This window comes from Leiobunum rupestre, chromosome 1 (genome assembly GCF_980474605.1).
Source record: "Leiobunum rupestre chromosome 1, qqLeiRupe1.1.hap1, whole genome shotgun sequence".
Classification (NCBI taxonomy): Eukaryota; Metazoa; Arthropoda; class Arachnida; order Opiliones; family Sclerosomatidae; genus Leiobunum; species Leiobunum rupestre.
This window is the reverse complement of record NC_143384.1, coordinates 61280090-61297036: the sequence shown is the minus strand read 5'-3', so window position 1 is coordinate 61297036 and position 16947 is coordinate 61280090.

Genomic DNA, 16947 nt, shown 5'->3' with positions numbered 1-16947 from the left:
ACTCTCCGATGGATAAATTAACCCGCCAGAGTCACGTAAAAGTATTAACCCCTTTGACGTCAAGCAATAATCGTGGAAACTGCTATTGGTGTTTCCTTCTAGACTTTCCTTGCATGTTTCATATTTTAGGATTTTACGGAGTTTTTTACCACAAATCCTCCTACATAATGAATGATTTTGTCTCTTAATAGATTGGAACCATCATCTTCCAAATCACTTAAACCAGAAACTCGTTCATTTGGCACGCTTGTTTCGGAGCTTAAAAAATTTGTTGACATTTCACACATATCTGGTATGGCTGTATCATTTGCACAACCAGATGCTTCAAGTTTTGCCATAAATGTGCTCTTGTACGATGATTTAAGCTGCGCCACAGTTGGATTATTATTGAAACCTCCCTTTGATCGTATTGTGCAGAAAAAAAGCTCTAGATGATCTTGGGACAGTGTGTACGTTGCAAGGTATCTGTAAATTAAGTTAAGATGTTATTCGTGTTCCTAATTTTAATATTAAGAAATCTTGCATACTTTAGGGGACCATCAGGCTTTACATAAGTGTCAGCCAAGTACAAAACGCTTGTAACTGCCACAGCAAAACCAAGAGGTCCAGTTTTACGGTTAGATTCGCAAATCAAATTTCCTTCTGAATCAGCTAAGTTCAACATTAGTTCCTTAACTTCATTCAAATGGGCTCTCTTAATTTCTATATTTCTGATATTTATTGGAGCTTTGTAGCCTTTGGCAAAAGGATTACGAGAATTCAGGATGTCAAATGCCCTGAGAAATATTCAAACATTAAAATCATGTCTACATGGTAAATTTAAAATATTTATTTTTCACCTATCAACTGTTTCAATGAAGTTAACTGTGCAATCACAATTTTTAAACCCTTGAACTTTAATTTGTTTAAGCAGTTTCATTGCGCTGGCTACAGAAGAGCTCAGAGTTTGAGCTGCTAGTTTCACTTTCATCTTTTGTGTTTGAAAGAGGCTGAGCTTATTGGCAATACTAAGTCCTTCTTCCTGCACCAATTCAAGTAATACGACCAATGCCCAAATGTTATCCTAATATATTTGTTTAACTTAGAAACTATACGTTTACATAATACTTCGCCATTTCGCATGTCAACCAGCATGTTGTAATGTTCCCACAAATTTCGGAGGAGTTTCAACATATGGCAAACATCTAAGAAAAAAGCAACTCTTTTCTCTGCGTTACCTATTCACAAAAACATTTCTACGGTTAAAAAAGTACAGTTTGTCTAATTTAATTTAACCATTTACCAGGATTTGGAAAAACTGATATAATTTCGGTTTTATTCATTACAACTCCCAGTCTTTGTGCCATAGCGATGTTAGATGAAAGACCATCACATATTAGAGCCACACATTCAACACCCGTGGAGTGTAGAAGCTGAAAAGCTTCCTTTACCAATGTGCCCAATAACCAAACTGGTGAGCCATGAATGAGGAAATATCCAATTGGTAATTTCCAGCTTTTGTTTAGAGCAACAACCATGAAAACTAAAGCTGAAGTTGCCACTTCATTGTTGTCAGAATTAGTCTCTATGGAAGTGCCATAATCAACATATACATCGAAGGATTTACCATTCCATCTAATCTCTTTTCGAGTGGAAATTTCATCTAACATTAAAGAGACTAGAACCGGGTTTTCAGAATTTTGGACTTCTTTTTTTAGAAATTCAAAACTCTGTCTTGTGAAACCTGGTTCACTATTTATTTTAGAAGACCAAAATCTGAGGATGTTTGGATGAGGCAAACAAAAAGAACGACGAAGAAATCTATACGCTTTAGGACTATAAAAATGAAGCAAATTCTTTTAGCGTACTGCTGTATTCTTTTTACCTCTCCGAGGGTACTTTGTACCCTGGAGGGGTTATACAATCCCCGTGTCTGTGTGGGTGTGTGTGTGTGTGTGTGTGTGTGTGTGTGTGTGTGTGTGTGGGTGGGTGGGTGGGTGTGTCTGTGTGTCTGGCCTGCGAACGCGTACGCATTTGTGTAGCAAAGTGTAATCACTGCATTACGCAGCTTCTCGGAATTTAAAGGTTGGCAAAACCACCGTGTGACGGTGAGCGTTAACGGATAAATTTGCGGTTGCGTCGGGTTTGGTATTGTGTTTTTCGCTAATGCTCACCGTACGACGGTTTCAACTCTGTTAGATTTTAAATTTCGTTATTGTAAGGTTTATGTGTAGTGTGGGAATGTTGAGTTTGTGCTATTGCGGTTATGGGTGTTGAGTGTGTGTGCGTTTTCTATGAATGTCTTAGCTCCTACTTCTTCTAATTGACTTTTGGGACAAACCGAGTGCTGAGTGTTATGCAACCTCTCAACTTCCAATGGCAGGGTTTCCACCAAAGGGTATGGAAGAAATAGAGATAAAACAACCGGGAGAGGTCCGCAACGAAACGTTCACCACCGGGGGGTTGACAATGGGGAAAAAGGTCTGTAAATCTAGCTTCAAAATAGTTACCCTCGTAGCTACCGCAGCGCTATTTTGAAGCTCGGTTTACAGACCTTTTTCCCTATTGTCAACCCCCTCGGTGGTGAACGTTTCGTTGCGGACCTCTCCCGGTTGTTTTATCCAGTGGCGTAGCTAAGACCCGCGAGGCCCCCCCGCAAAACAATATTCGGAATTTTATCCGGTATCTAGTATATACTTTGATATGAAATTAGGGGGCCCCTAAAGCTCCGGGGGCCCCCCGCACTGCGGGGTCTGCGGGGGCCTTATCTACGCCACTGGTTTTATCTCTATTTCCTCCATACTCTTTGGTTTCCAACAATAGTTTACGGTAATCGTCTTAGTTTCAATTTGCGATCGCATCGGGCGGGATTAGAAACCGAATCCTCCTGCTTGACAGGCGGACGTTCTACCACGGAACAACCGAGACTTCGCTTCTTCGAAAATGAGACCTTCAGCTTTATCGGAAGCGTATATTACTAATTAATAGAGTAATAACTATTGATTTATATTTAAATAGAACGAGATTTCATGTTAAACGTAAAATTATTTATTTTATTTTATTTAAGTATTAAAGTAATATTCTGCCGTGCCCGGGAATCGAACCCGGGTCTTACGGTTAGTTAAATGACATCTTACCGTTGACCCATTGATTGCCCCGTTACTTAAGTAACAAGTTGGCAAGCCAAAATATACCTCTCCTCGGAAGAGTTTTTAATTTTCAGTGAAGCGTAACTGTATCCGTGGTTCCGCGGTAGAACGCTCACCTGTCGTGCAAGAGGGCTCGGGTTCGAATCCCGGTCGATTAAAAAACTATACTACACCCAATGACAAAAAGAGGGCGCATTTGGAAAAACCTTTTCCCTGATTCTAAGAAACTGGGTACGCAGAGATTACCCTTTGCCCCGAAAATGCGAACGCGTTCGCAGGCCTGACAGACAGACCCACAGACAGACCCACCCACCCACAGACAGACACGGTGGTTGTATAACCCCTCCTAGGGTACAAAGTCCCCTCGGAGAGGTAACAAGTTGGCAAGCCAAAATATACCTCTCCTCGGTAGAATTGTCCCTAGTGGTATTAATTTCTCGAGATAACCCTTAAAGATATATCTCCGCAATTTAGAGTTATTTGTTAAAAATATTAACCCATTTCTATCCCGCCCGGTATAAAATTTTAATTATAATTAAAATAATTGAGACGAAACGACCAATTTTAATTTATTCAGAATATCATAAGTTAAGTAGTTACAACAGTAAGTTAGACGTACTATAACAATGCACAATTGAATTAAACCCTTTTACAGAACAAGTTTATCAGTTAAATATAATACGAAGCAAATTTTAATGAAAGAAATATCTACAGAGGCTTTTTGGAATTACTCGCTTACGAAATACTTGCCGCATCTTTAACGCTCATTTTATTTCAACACTCGCCCTTGATGAAGATACCGTAGATATCTGGTAGTGGACGACTCGTTCACTTCCTGTTGACGTTGTGACGCATACCACATGAAAAAGACCAATGCCGTCCAATTTCCAATATCATATAATGACTCGCACACCCAAGAAATCATTGACTGCGTTAGAAATCGTAGATATCCAAATATCCACACCAAATGTATTTACAAGAAGCAAAAACCTTACCATCAACAAAGCACAGAGAGCCACTTGACTAACCGCCACCTCTTAAAGCAATTAACGTTAAATTATCTCCTTTGAATTAACAGAACTATATATAGGTCGTTAAGAAAGTGGACCACCCACAGGGTCTACCCTTTAACCCTCTAATCTCGGCTGACTGCGCTAAAACAAGATTTAACCTTTAAAAAATACCAGATTAGGCCTTCATAAATTCATTAATAAAAAAAGACTTTATTACCTATTATGCTTACGATGCCTGTCTTAATTTCAGTGAATCTAAGCAGCTATCGGTGGTTCTGTGGTAGAGCGCTCGACTGCCAAGCCGAATGGTCTGGGTTCGAAACCTGGGTGGCGCATTTGTTTTTAATCAATAGAGAAACGCTAAATTAGAATTTCTTCGATGCAATAATTTCAATTTCAATTCTATTTCAATTAAACCAAAATTTCGTACTCTATTAAATACGCTTCCGATAAAGCTGAAGGTCTAATTTTCAATAAGGCGTAACAAGTGTCGGTGGTTCTGTGGTAGAACGTCCGCCTGTCAATCAGGAGGTCTCGGGTTCAAATCCCGCCCGATGCGATCGCAAATTGATACTAAGACGAATACCGTGTACAACTGGTGGAAACCCTGCCATTGGACGTTGAGAGGTAGCATTACACTCAGCACTCGGTCCGTCCCAAAGTCATTAAGAAGAAGTTGGAGAGAAAACGCCCATATAAACACAACAGACTCAACATGCACATCCATCAGAACACAAACACAACAAATTCAACACTCACAACCTACGCATAAACATTACAAAAACGTAATACACCAAACCGTCACGACGGTGAGCGAAAAAACACCATCCAAACCAAACCGCAAATGCATCCGTTAACGCTCACCGTCACACGGTGGTTTTGCCAACCCTTTGAGAAACTGCGTACGCAGTGATTACACTTTGCACCGAAAATGCGAACGCGTTCGCAGTCCTGACAGACAGACACACCCACAGACCCACCCACAGACCCACCCACAGACAGACACGGTCGTTGTATAACCCCTCCTAGGGGACTTTGTCCCCTCGGAGAGGTAAAAATACAAAAGTTCATAGACCAATGCCTAGGTTATTAATAGAGGCCTGTGCACGCGGGTTTTTTTTTTAATATTTTTGGGTTTTTTCAAAATCAGGCGAGGTAAATACACGAGTCTACGTAAGGAGGTAAGGCCTGTGGAAGGCAGGACGTAGACGTTACGGGGAGCAATGGGCGCCTCGTATAAGGCTCCGCAATTCGTCACACGCAACTTTCGAAATTCCATGTATTCTCCATTCTCAGACGCGTTTCGAAGTTGCGAATCCGAACGGCAAACGGCGAGCGGCAAAATCGAAGAGGATGACGTCATACGGGTTTCTCGATAAGGCCGGGGTACCGAGAGGACTATTTTTTCGTTCGTTTCAAAGGCAAATGGGCAGTGTTACCGGACGACCAAATTTATTTTCTCTAATTCTGTAAGAATCGCTTGATAGCGTCAGAGGAGAACCTATTTCTTGTTTACGTATGAAGTTTTTAAGGTCAAATCTTGTTGTAGCGCAGTCAGCAGACATAAGAGGATTAAAGGGTAAAACCGGTGCGTGATCCACTTTGTTATTTTTTGTTATTTATTTACGGGTTTTATAGTCGTCTCTATTTTGGTCTTTGACAGGTGTATCTACTTCAGTACTGCCTTGCATGGAGTGGGATATTATACAGTCAAATTCCAGATCAACTACGTCATCCTGTAGTGGTGGTTCATTTTCAGTGCTGGGTTTTTTGGAGTACGAAGTATTGGATGCGTCAAACTCTGATTCATTATCTACTGCACCAAATTCCTGTGGTGGGGCCTCGGTGATGCATGTGGAATTGTATGCCATGAAGTAAGGTAAATTTGATGAGTTTTCGTATGATTCATGGCCAACATCAATATCCTGCGGTGTTGATTCCTCCTCTGTGATTATCTCTAATGAACGTGAAGATATGCCTACTTGTAAGTTACACCGACTTTAAGTTTTCTGTAAATAATTTTAAATTGACAGAAATTTTACAATTCCTTCCAAGTCAAGTTCGTCTGGATTAGGCAAGTGTAAAGTAGGAACCGCATTTTTCGTAAGTGAGCATATTTTTTAGTCTTTCTGAAAATCCGGTTGATCAAAATGATCCCCGCAGATACATGTAGCATCTTTTGTTTGTGGATAACACTCAACATTAACAATAGCCAAAAGCCATTTCTTAAGTAAATCTGGCTTTTTAACTGGGAATCTTGATTTTAAAACATTATTTTTACAATTAGCCTAACCTATGTACTAAGATAATTAAATAAATCTTTAGTTATATCCTTACTTATGCCACGAAACCTTTTTATTTCTACCTGTATTTACACAGTTTTTAACGAAACATTTTCGTCCCATTGCTTTATAATTGTTAAAAACATTTAATTAGTTTCCAAAAAAATTATTTTTCTTCGAAGTACCTTTCGAAACACGCGGTTCGTTCAAATAAGACGCGTTTTCCGGCAAAAGATTTTTTTTCTTCAAAAATAATGGATGGCGCCACGGGTCAAATGATAACGTTTTCTCATCATTTTAGAGGAGACGGCACATTCGTAATTTTCAAAAACTTGTTGCACGGGGAACACATTTGATTGGATCTCTAGATTAATATTCCCAACTCAATGATGTGTTTGTGTTAATAATTTCAAATTAAGTGTGAGCTGTTCACATTACTTAATCCTTATTTTTTTTTAATTTTAGATTTTAAAAGAATTTTGGGTCTAAAGAATTGATATTCTAGAAAAGAGTTTGCTCTTCCTCGTGGATTGTTTAGGAACGGCTTTTCTTTCATTTATGAAACCTTATTTACCAGGCCCTATGAAGTGAGCCTGAATAAAAATATGCATTAAAGGGGAACGGTCAAGCTTTAACCAGTTAGATAGCCCTATAGCCCATTAAAAACTAAAATTTATGGCGAAAACCGCATCAAAAAATATTGAGTGGTTAATTTTTAATAAAATAAAGAAATTTCGGGAAATCGAAAAGCGCGCGTCCGCCACGACACCTGGTGAGCAGTCGGTGATACAGAAAAACAATATAAAAGCGCGCGCTGCTGAAGTCGCAAAAAATTTGTTTTGCACGCGCGGCGCGTTCCAGTTATAAGAGACCTAAGCCTAAATTGAGCGATTTTAAAAGTTAGGATAGTTCGAAAATCGCTCATACGGGGTTAGGGGCGCTGCCGGCAGCCCCTAAGATGGCGGCGAAAATTCAAACCCAAACATCTGGCGTTATTTTTCGTTTCAGCTTTTTGGGCCAAAAGCTATTTTTTCAAGACAAAAAAAGGTACGTGTTAGTATATTGAACGTCTTGTTAATCTTTTGATACGGAAATAAGGCCATATTTGGAAAAGCTTGGTCGTTCCCCTTTAGGTAGAATAGTTGGGGGAATTCGCTATTTATTCCCATAATTTTTAAAACTATTATATCTACGACTTTAAGGTGTTTTGTGCCAAATTGCTCGATATCTTTCTTGGCGAATTTGACCAATCCAATATTTAGATATGTTTTTTCAAACGAAGTGTTCGGAGTTACCTGTACTAACCATATATGTCACAATAAAAATAAGCGAAAAATAATAGGTGAAAACTATTCGTAAGTCCGGAACCGTTCAAAGAACTGCCACGCTAATACAGTTTTCATTATGTTGTTTCATTTAGAATTACTAACACTAACCTTTGAAAATATATATTTTAGTTGTAGTAATAGGCATTTCCATAAAATATTTCTGTGTGCTTTCCATAGAAATAGAAATGAGATTAGAAGCACGATTAGATTGTGCTGAGATGTACGAATTAGAAGTCTGCCATCAGGACTGAGGAGCTATTCCAAAAGTATTAACCAGACTTGGAAATAGTGATTATTTTTATTGAGGGCCAGTGGACCAGGGGAGGTGAAATGGGGGAAAACATTTTAAAATAGGGAGATAAAATATAAGAATAAGAATTGGTTACGTTAATTACGTAAACATTTATTGACTTTAAAACGTTAACTTTAACGCTAAATTTTGCTCCGAAATTCCCGCAACCCCAGTTCAAATGATTTATTTTAAGGGCCCCTGAGTTTTTTCAAGAGCCATTGGCCCCAGGACTCCCGCTATTTCAAGGTCTGGTATTAACAATATTCAATATTTCAGTTCGTCGCCGGTTCCACTCTACATAAAAATATCTTTTTTCACTTAAAGGGAATATAACCTGCAAGGCAATCTTTATGGAAGACCCCTTCAATTTTTCAAGTTTCCATCTACAGTGGCGGCAAATTTTTTTAAAGCCAAAGGCAAGAGCGGCCAGAGCTGCAAACGTTGGTGTTCCACACCAAATACCTGAGGTTATATTCCCTTTAATTGGTTAAAAAAACTGATTATTAAGCCTTGGCTTTCAAAAATTATATTGCGATATCATATTTCGATTTCTAATTAAAGCCCTTCGATGGAAATAAAACGGCAAAAATGCAAGCATTCAAAAAACAATAATTTAACTTACCTCATAGTGGTCAAAATAATCTGTATACAAAATACATGTAAATTCGAGCCATCACCGACACAATTAAAACAATTCAAAGAACATTTAATATTCCAGTTGCATTGAAGAAGGCTACGAGACTTCGGTTTCAATACACTCTGTTGTCTTTGCAATATCGTTTCTGCCTGGCAACGCTGCTCCCACCAATAAGCTCCATAGAATTAGTCATGGATAAGTGGTCAACTTTAGGCTCTTGGAATAGTTCCCATGAGAGTGGAATCGCCAGTATTCTTTGTGGGCGCACGCCATCTATTTAAAAATATTTAAAGTGTATTTTTTTTTAATAGATGGCGCACTCCTGCGTGGATTAGTATCGATTCCACTCTCATGGCAGCCTTCTAGCTTGCCCGTTTTCCTTGAGATTACCGGATAGCGCAGTGGTTCTAGTCTCATTTCTATTTCTATGGTCATATGTAACATAGTTACTCATAAGTATGGCACTGTACCTTTACTCCATTCAAAAATCTTTACTAACGTTTTGTTTCACCACGAACCAGTAAAAAGGTGGACTACGTTAGATTTTAACCTTTTTATTGATTCTAGTAATTTTGGGAGTCACACTATTGGCTACTAACATATTTATTTAAGCTTAAGCCAATGGAAAACCTCTAAATTGAGAAGGAATTTTTTTGCGTCGGAATTTTAGTCAGCCCAATGTAGCTTTATTGAAATTTATTAACTCGCTCGGTTCGTGCGGACACGGCCAACTTTGATTTCTCGCGCATCTCTCGCGCTACAGCGGCCATCTCATTCGTTGACGTTCCTGTGTTAACCTATGAGCAAAAGATGTGTATGACGTCAGCGCCCCTAGCGGATTATTATTTTTAGTATAGTTTTTACATTGAAGACAATATAACCACCGAGCGTGGCGCTGACATCCTACACATTATAGTACAGTTTATAGGGGGAAAATCCTTGCTCGCGGAATTTCGACGAATGTGTTGGCCGTAGTAGCGCGAACAGCGCGTGATCAAAGTTGGCCGTGCTACGCCCGACGCGTCATCTCTCGGCGGATAAATATGAAAGCTGCAGACGATGCTTCCGATAGCCAAGCTCGGAAAATTCCCATAGGATTGTGCTGGGTTTTTTCTATTTTGAGATCTTAAACGTTTTGGGAAAAAAATGCAATTATTTATAACGGTAAATATACCAAGTTCATTATTATTTTTCTTTTAAATATGTATAAATATTAACATTTGGAGCCATTTTGAAGAATATATCTCCGTTTCAACGGTTTCTTTCGTTGGTGCGCTTCGAAAAGATTAAGCCTAGGTCAATCTGCCTGGCAAAAAGTGACGAGCCGAGGCTCTTAAAAACTGCGTATGATGAGGCTGTTAAGTGATTTGGTATAAAACAATAATCCCTCTATTATAATAGTCATATCACTCTAGCTCTAACTACTTAACTTTAACTTTATTCATTCAGAGAACTCCTGCCTTAATATCAAATCCAACAAATTTGCCAAAAATGTATTTAAAATTCCAAATGTTTTGATAGAATTAACACAAATCTGCCACAATCACTGTCTTTGGTATAATCTGTGATACTGTCCCGTTTATGAGACAATTTGGGGCTGCGTTGCTTATAACCACACTTTGTTTTACAAAGATAAGGAAGTTTCTCAAAATGTATAACAATAATAATCTTCTCTCCAACGCAACAAAATCACAACGATTATAAGGATAATTTTCGTTTCCCCAACACCAGCATTGCGCATATATTTTGTAATCAAATTAAACAATTTTTAAATCATTCTGTGTTACTTAAATTGAACTCCGTATAAATAGCCCGCTGCTGTGATAACCCTCGAAATAAAGTTATAAACAATTATTTCAAATCACCCGCCGTTTCCACCTGTACAAGGAAACATTCACGCCCGATTAATATTTTTTTTTGCCCGTCGGAATTACACACCGAGGAGCCATAACACCAAAAGTTAAAATTATTACTAAACATATCTACAGTCTGTCTTGTATATACTGTAACCATATGTAACATAATTACTTATAAGTGTGCCTCAGTTGAACATCTCTGTATTAAAAATTTAAATGAGACCCTGTTTCATAGCCACCAAAGAAAATACGAACTAACGTCTCGTAAAACTGGTTTTAACTTCCTTCCCTCGCCGCCAGAACTAGTTTTGATGACGATAAAACCGTTATCGACCAGTAGCAGAGATAGTATATAGCTGCGCTAAGGGAGATGTGAAAGTCTACCTCCTGGCAATAGAAAAATTCCGTACAGTGTCTACCCCCGTTTTACCCCTACAATACCCCAGCGCCTCTACGGCAGGGAGTAAAACGATTTATTTTCCAAAGACAAGTTAAGAGATAAGTGGACGCGCAAATTAGTATTTTATTTAGTCTTTGGCTTAAAAGACGCGCGAAATTCAAATTTAGGTCATTTTTTACTATTCCTTCCATACTTCTTTTTAACATAAATAAATTAAATATAATAAAATGAAATAAAATAATTCGTGATTATGTTTCGTGCAATAGAATATAATTAATATAATATGAATTTAACATAATAAAGTAAATATGTTTTAACATTTTATTGAAAGCAAGGTTTTGTGATTAAAACAGGAAATTTATTGAGATCATTTAATACAATAACTCAGTTTTAATGATACTTCGAATTAATAGGAACTGAAGCCTATACAAAAATATCACAACGGTTTATCTAGAAATCATTCTTCATAATATCTCTGTTTTAAAGATATTAAAAAAAATAGGAACTAAAGCCTAACATCTAAATATCACAGCCACTTAGTGTTTAACTTTAAGTGCTTTTCTGTCTACCCTGTCTTGTACTTTCTTGGCTTCTTTTCCTAGATTTATACGGCTTATGGCAGAAAATATAGAAAATCGCACAAAATAATTAATTGTGTAGTCGTATAAATCTATACACTTATCTTCTTTTGCATTGAACCATTGCTTATCTACTTTACTTTGGATGTGTCTTACTAAGCGATTTTTTATATTACTCATATGAATGATCTTTGGAAAAAGTTGATCAAATTCTTTGTTGAGTTCAATTAAGAAATTAGCGAATGCAGTACTGGGCATGGTCAGTTTTCTAACACTTTCTACATCATAGGACTTGAATGAAGAAAAAAGGTTTGAATTAGAGAGTTCTCCTTTATAGTCTAAAAGCTGTTTTTTACACGACTCACAATGCAAATGATTTTTGTTTTCAAAACATTTCTTTAAAATATAACCATTTATGTAAGTTATTGTATTATGGTTGTCATCTTTATTTTCTCTTATTTGTTCGAACATGGTTTCAAAATTTTCGTGTTCTTTGAGTTCTTCACTAGAATTTTCTTCAATTACTATTGGAACTTTTTTTGCTTTTTCAAATGTATCAACGTTGAAAAGCAATTCATCCACATCTTGAATGCAATTTGATTTGGCAGATGGTTTTAGTAGAAAGTTAACACTAGCAGCTGTATAGCTGCTACGGAACTGCTGGCATGAGGGGTGATCTCGGTTTCCTCCATGTTGCCGTATGACCCCAAAAAAATTCTCAACGAAATCTTGATTGCACTTGCCGGTAAGGAAATATTCAAATTTGTACTTAGTGGTCAGCTCATTGTATAATCCGATGATTGCCTGAATGGCCAACTTCCAACCTTCTAAACATGGAACTGTAGAAAACTTACAACCTGGAAATCTCCACAATTTTAACCATTGGGCCATGTCTTCGAATATCTCCATGTGTGGTGACTTTGCAGTCATGGGACCCTTACATGGAACATTTTTGTTAAATTTAACACATCTTGAATTAACTAAGTCAAATAAGTCATTCATTCCATGGACTAATTAATGTATACACAGGGACGGTCCGCACAACGCCACTCTCTCATAAAATCGGCGACTAAGTCTTGTTAATGCTGTTCCCTCTTTTCCTCCCCCCTTAAGCAAAGTTAGCCGAGTCAAAACGTCATCAAACGGAAAACGATGCTGCCCTCTATCTGCAAGTCTTGGAGTCTATCGATGTTGGCGTCTGCTTATAATTTGAAAAATAAACGTTTTTTTTTGGTTCATTTGAATAAGGTGTATGATTTAAGAGCTTTAATTTATTTAAGTAGTTTTACAAATTAATTATGAGTAAAAAGCTGTGTGTTTACCCTTCGTGTAAAAGTGATTCGAAGTATTGTCATAAAGAACACACGAAAGATTTCTTTATACCTTTCCTGTTCATCTTTTTCTAAGCCTTGTCCAAAAAAATCTTTGAACTTTGATTTACCATTATCGGAATCACTTAAATCCACTTTTTTAATTTTATTTTTGTCTGGAGAAATTGAGAATAACGTCTCGAATGTATGGGCCGAAAAATTAATATCAATCAATTTAATAGATCTTAAAAGAAATTGATTTGAAAATCTTCATCGGTTCATTGTGTAAATTGGCGCGTGCTTGCTCGGAAGGGATAATCTTATTGGCTAAGACAAATGCAGATAAATATTGCTAAGCCCACGTGATTCTATTTTATTATCAGAATAAATAATTACACGTGCGACGAAAAAATGGGCGATATCATCGAGATTCACGCGTTTTTAATTTAAAAACCCTTCCTTTTGACGGTTTTTATTTTGGAGCGAATAATTTCTTTTGGCGTCTATTGTTAATATAAATGAATTCATTTACCAAACGCACGTGGAGCTTACAACATCGCCGGCAAGGCGACTGCTTTTTTTTTGTACCCTTAAACCTTTCCTCCCGTTTTCATCCCCCTTGACTCAGTTTGTCGTTAGTTCGCACAATCGCCGCTCGAGGGCACATTTAGCAATCGCTAGCCGCAAAATTTCCTATGCGGATCGTCCCTGTGTATACATTAATTAGTCCATGTTCATTCTTTCGAGAAATTCTGCTGTGAATGAAGCCTGAAGCGGGAGCAGTCCTTGACTCATGTAGCTATATATTGCAGTTGCAACAGAACGAGAAAACACTTGGGCAGCAAGAGGGACTCTCATCTTAGAGAAATTTGTCAGGTGCAGGTGTTTTTTCTTGAGTTTATGTGCTCTCTTAAATTTACCCATTTTTAACTCCAGGTCGTACAACAGTAGTTGGAGAAAATAGAAGTCTGCGCTTTAGAGTAGATGAACAGGGTGATCGAATGGTGGTTGAATTTCTCTTGGGTGTTGAAGAGATATTATTTGTAGCTATATCAAAAAGAGTTTCATCAGTTACTAGACAATTAAGCTAAAGATTGAACAATTACGTAAATCATGTATTTGATTAGGAACAAATGAATGTCCCAAAGTGGGTGATTTACTCTGCACGCGTGTCATGGTATTGCAACTAAAATCACTGCCAAAATTCAACTTCCTTCTTGGCTTTTCAAGTGGACCATTTCTTTGAACAGTATTTGATATAGGAGATAATGCCTTCCTTGGTTCATTAATACTGAACTTGTCTAAAATAATATTTACAACCCTTTAATAACAACTTAAAACCAGAAAAAAGGTAAAATGTTACTAACCATTTTTAAATCTGTCAGCATTTATAACGGTATCAGATTCTGAAGTGAGATGTTTACCTAGACCAGCCTCAATTAAGCCTTCCTCCTTATCACAAAAAATTGTTGGTATAGCGTTTTTAATCAACTTGCTTTTAGTTTTGATCATCAGTGAAATGCTTAAAGCAAACTTTATAATTATTATAAAGTTGGACTGCAGACTTTCCATATAAATCTTTCCTAAACACATTTGCAACCCATTCATTACACCTGTAAATTATACAATGGATATATAGAATAGTTTTTAAAATAAAAATGATTAATAAACATTATAATTACCTTCGTTCGTCTTTTGGAAATTTAAAAAAAGATCCAGATGTTTTACTATAAATGTTATAACAATTTATAGCGGTACACCTGTTTGGTGCCATTTTGAAACTACTACCTCTGGCTAAGCCTCGCCAGAATTTCCCCCGTTAGTTTTACTCCGTACCGATAGGTGGCGCCGTGATAGGCTTGTACGGCTCCACGAAAAACTTTCACATCTCCCTTAGCGCAGCTATATACTATCTCTGCCAGTAGCGGCACAGGATTTTTGGGGAGGTAGGCCAACCATTTGGAGGCCCCCCCACTACAATTTTTTCAAATCCATCCACATGGATTATTTAATTTTTTTGAAGCAAGTGGTGATATTTTTGGGTAAAATGGGTACGCGACGAAATATTAGAGTTGATTAGGAACTTAAACATTACTAAAAACTGAGTGTGTGTTGATCCCTTTTTGTGTACCGATAACACTTAACAAATGAGTGTTTATATATTTATTTCTACCACTGAATTCCAGTTTATCAATTTACATTCATTCCTTCAGTACTTCGCATGTACATCCCTTACATCAGAACTTATAACTTTATGAAAATGAATGTACGTAGGTACACTAAGTTAAGTAAGTTTAAGAACCATTAATTTGTAAAGTTAAAATTAAAGATACAATTTCGATAAAGTAGCGCTCATGGAAAATTAAAACTAAAAAATAAACTGCTGTCAAAGAAAAGTTACTCGTACCTTTTAATGAATAAAACAGCAGTGTCTTTAAGCAAATCCATAGAAATCTCATAGGTAACTAGAATGCTGCCGTGTAACTGGCAAATGGGCCAAACGCCGTGGCAGACGATAGCCAGATCTCAGCCAATCAGAGCTCAAAGAGTGGTTCTGCCAAGAATTTAATGTCACCAGAGAGAATGACGTCACCTATCTCCCGCTATAGTAGCGGATCCAAGGAGGATTATTATCCTCCTTGGCGGAACCACTCTACGGCCTCTCATTGGCTGAAGGTTCAAGGCGAACTGGCGTCAAGCTCGGCCGTAGGCGGCAGATTCTAGTTACCTATGAGATTTCTATGAGCAAATCACTCGCATTGAATATTGGAAAATTAATAAATAAATAAATTATTTCGCAAACAAATTACAGAATTTTTTTATATTAAATAATTGAAGGCCCATTTATTAAATTTTGGAGGCCCCTTAAGACGACTTTAAGTAGGCCCAGGCCTACCCAGGCCTATTGCTGGCGCCGCTACTGTTATCGACTTTGAAGTGACGTCAATTACTTCATATCCTTGCAACAAGGTCCCATTGAGAAAAAGTTCTTTCTGGCACACTTATGAGTGGTTATGTTACATATGCTGTAACTAAATAAAACATATTAACCATTGTTGTACAATAAAAATACTTTTTATTGCACAACAGTGGTTTTTATGTTTTATTTAGTTAAAATCATTAAATAAATAGTTTTTTTTATCTTATCGCCTTGTCGGAACAAATATAAATTTGATCACCCGCCATATTTGAAAACATAAATCAAATCAAATCAAAAATAGTTTTATTAAATATCGTAGTGACTTTAAATGTTCGACAGTAAAATTAAAAATAAAAGAGATATCAGCCAATCAATTGCTGGTTCTATAGTGACGTAATGTATAAAGTAATTTATTTCACTTTACCGGGGGTAGTCGCTCTTTGAGTCCTGATTGGTTGATATTGGTCGATCGTCTGCCACGGCTGTTTGGCTATTTCTGAGTTACACGGCAGCATTCTAAGTAACTATGAGATTTCTATGGTTGCGTGCGACTAGTTACCAGGTTTGGAAATAAGGTTTATTTCTAAACTGGTCTATTTGGCCAGTGACTCCCAACTCTTGAATTATTTAATTGGTCATGTAGACCAGTTGGTTAATAATACGGTAGATAATTTTGAATTAATAAACTGCAGCACTGGACCAGTGAACCCCTAGCTTTTGATTAAAAAAACTGGTCCGAACAATTAATAAACTGGTATTTGACCCAGTGACCACCGCTTATTTCCAAGCCTGCTAGGGACCTAATAATCAAGCCTTGATCTAAAATTTGAAAATTGACTCGAAAAACCCCTTTATTAGCATAGACGAAGATAAAATATTTTTTCTACGATGTTCCACACTGTCTTGCTCAAAAGTGTTAGGAACAACTTGGTGAGATATATATTCATTGTTGACAGTGTTCCAGTCAAATGGGAGTAGCTTCGAAAATTTAACAACACAGATGTGAAACTATGAAAATTTCGTAAAGCGCACAAGTTAAAGAATAAACATTTAGATATACCACCCCTTTTCAAAGCTGCTTCCCGCCACTCGAATGAGCGTTCTAATTATTTATCCGATTTCTATGTTGCTGACTTATAACTATGTTGATGGTGCATTACTATAGGGTCGCGATTCTTTTTCTATCGTTAGACAAAATTATAG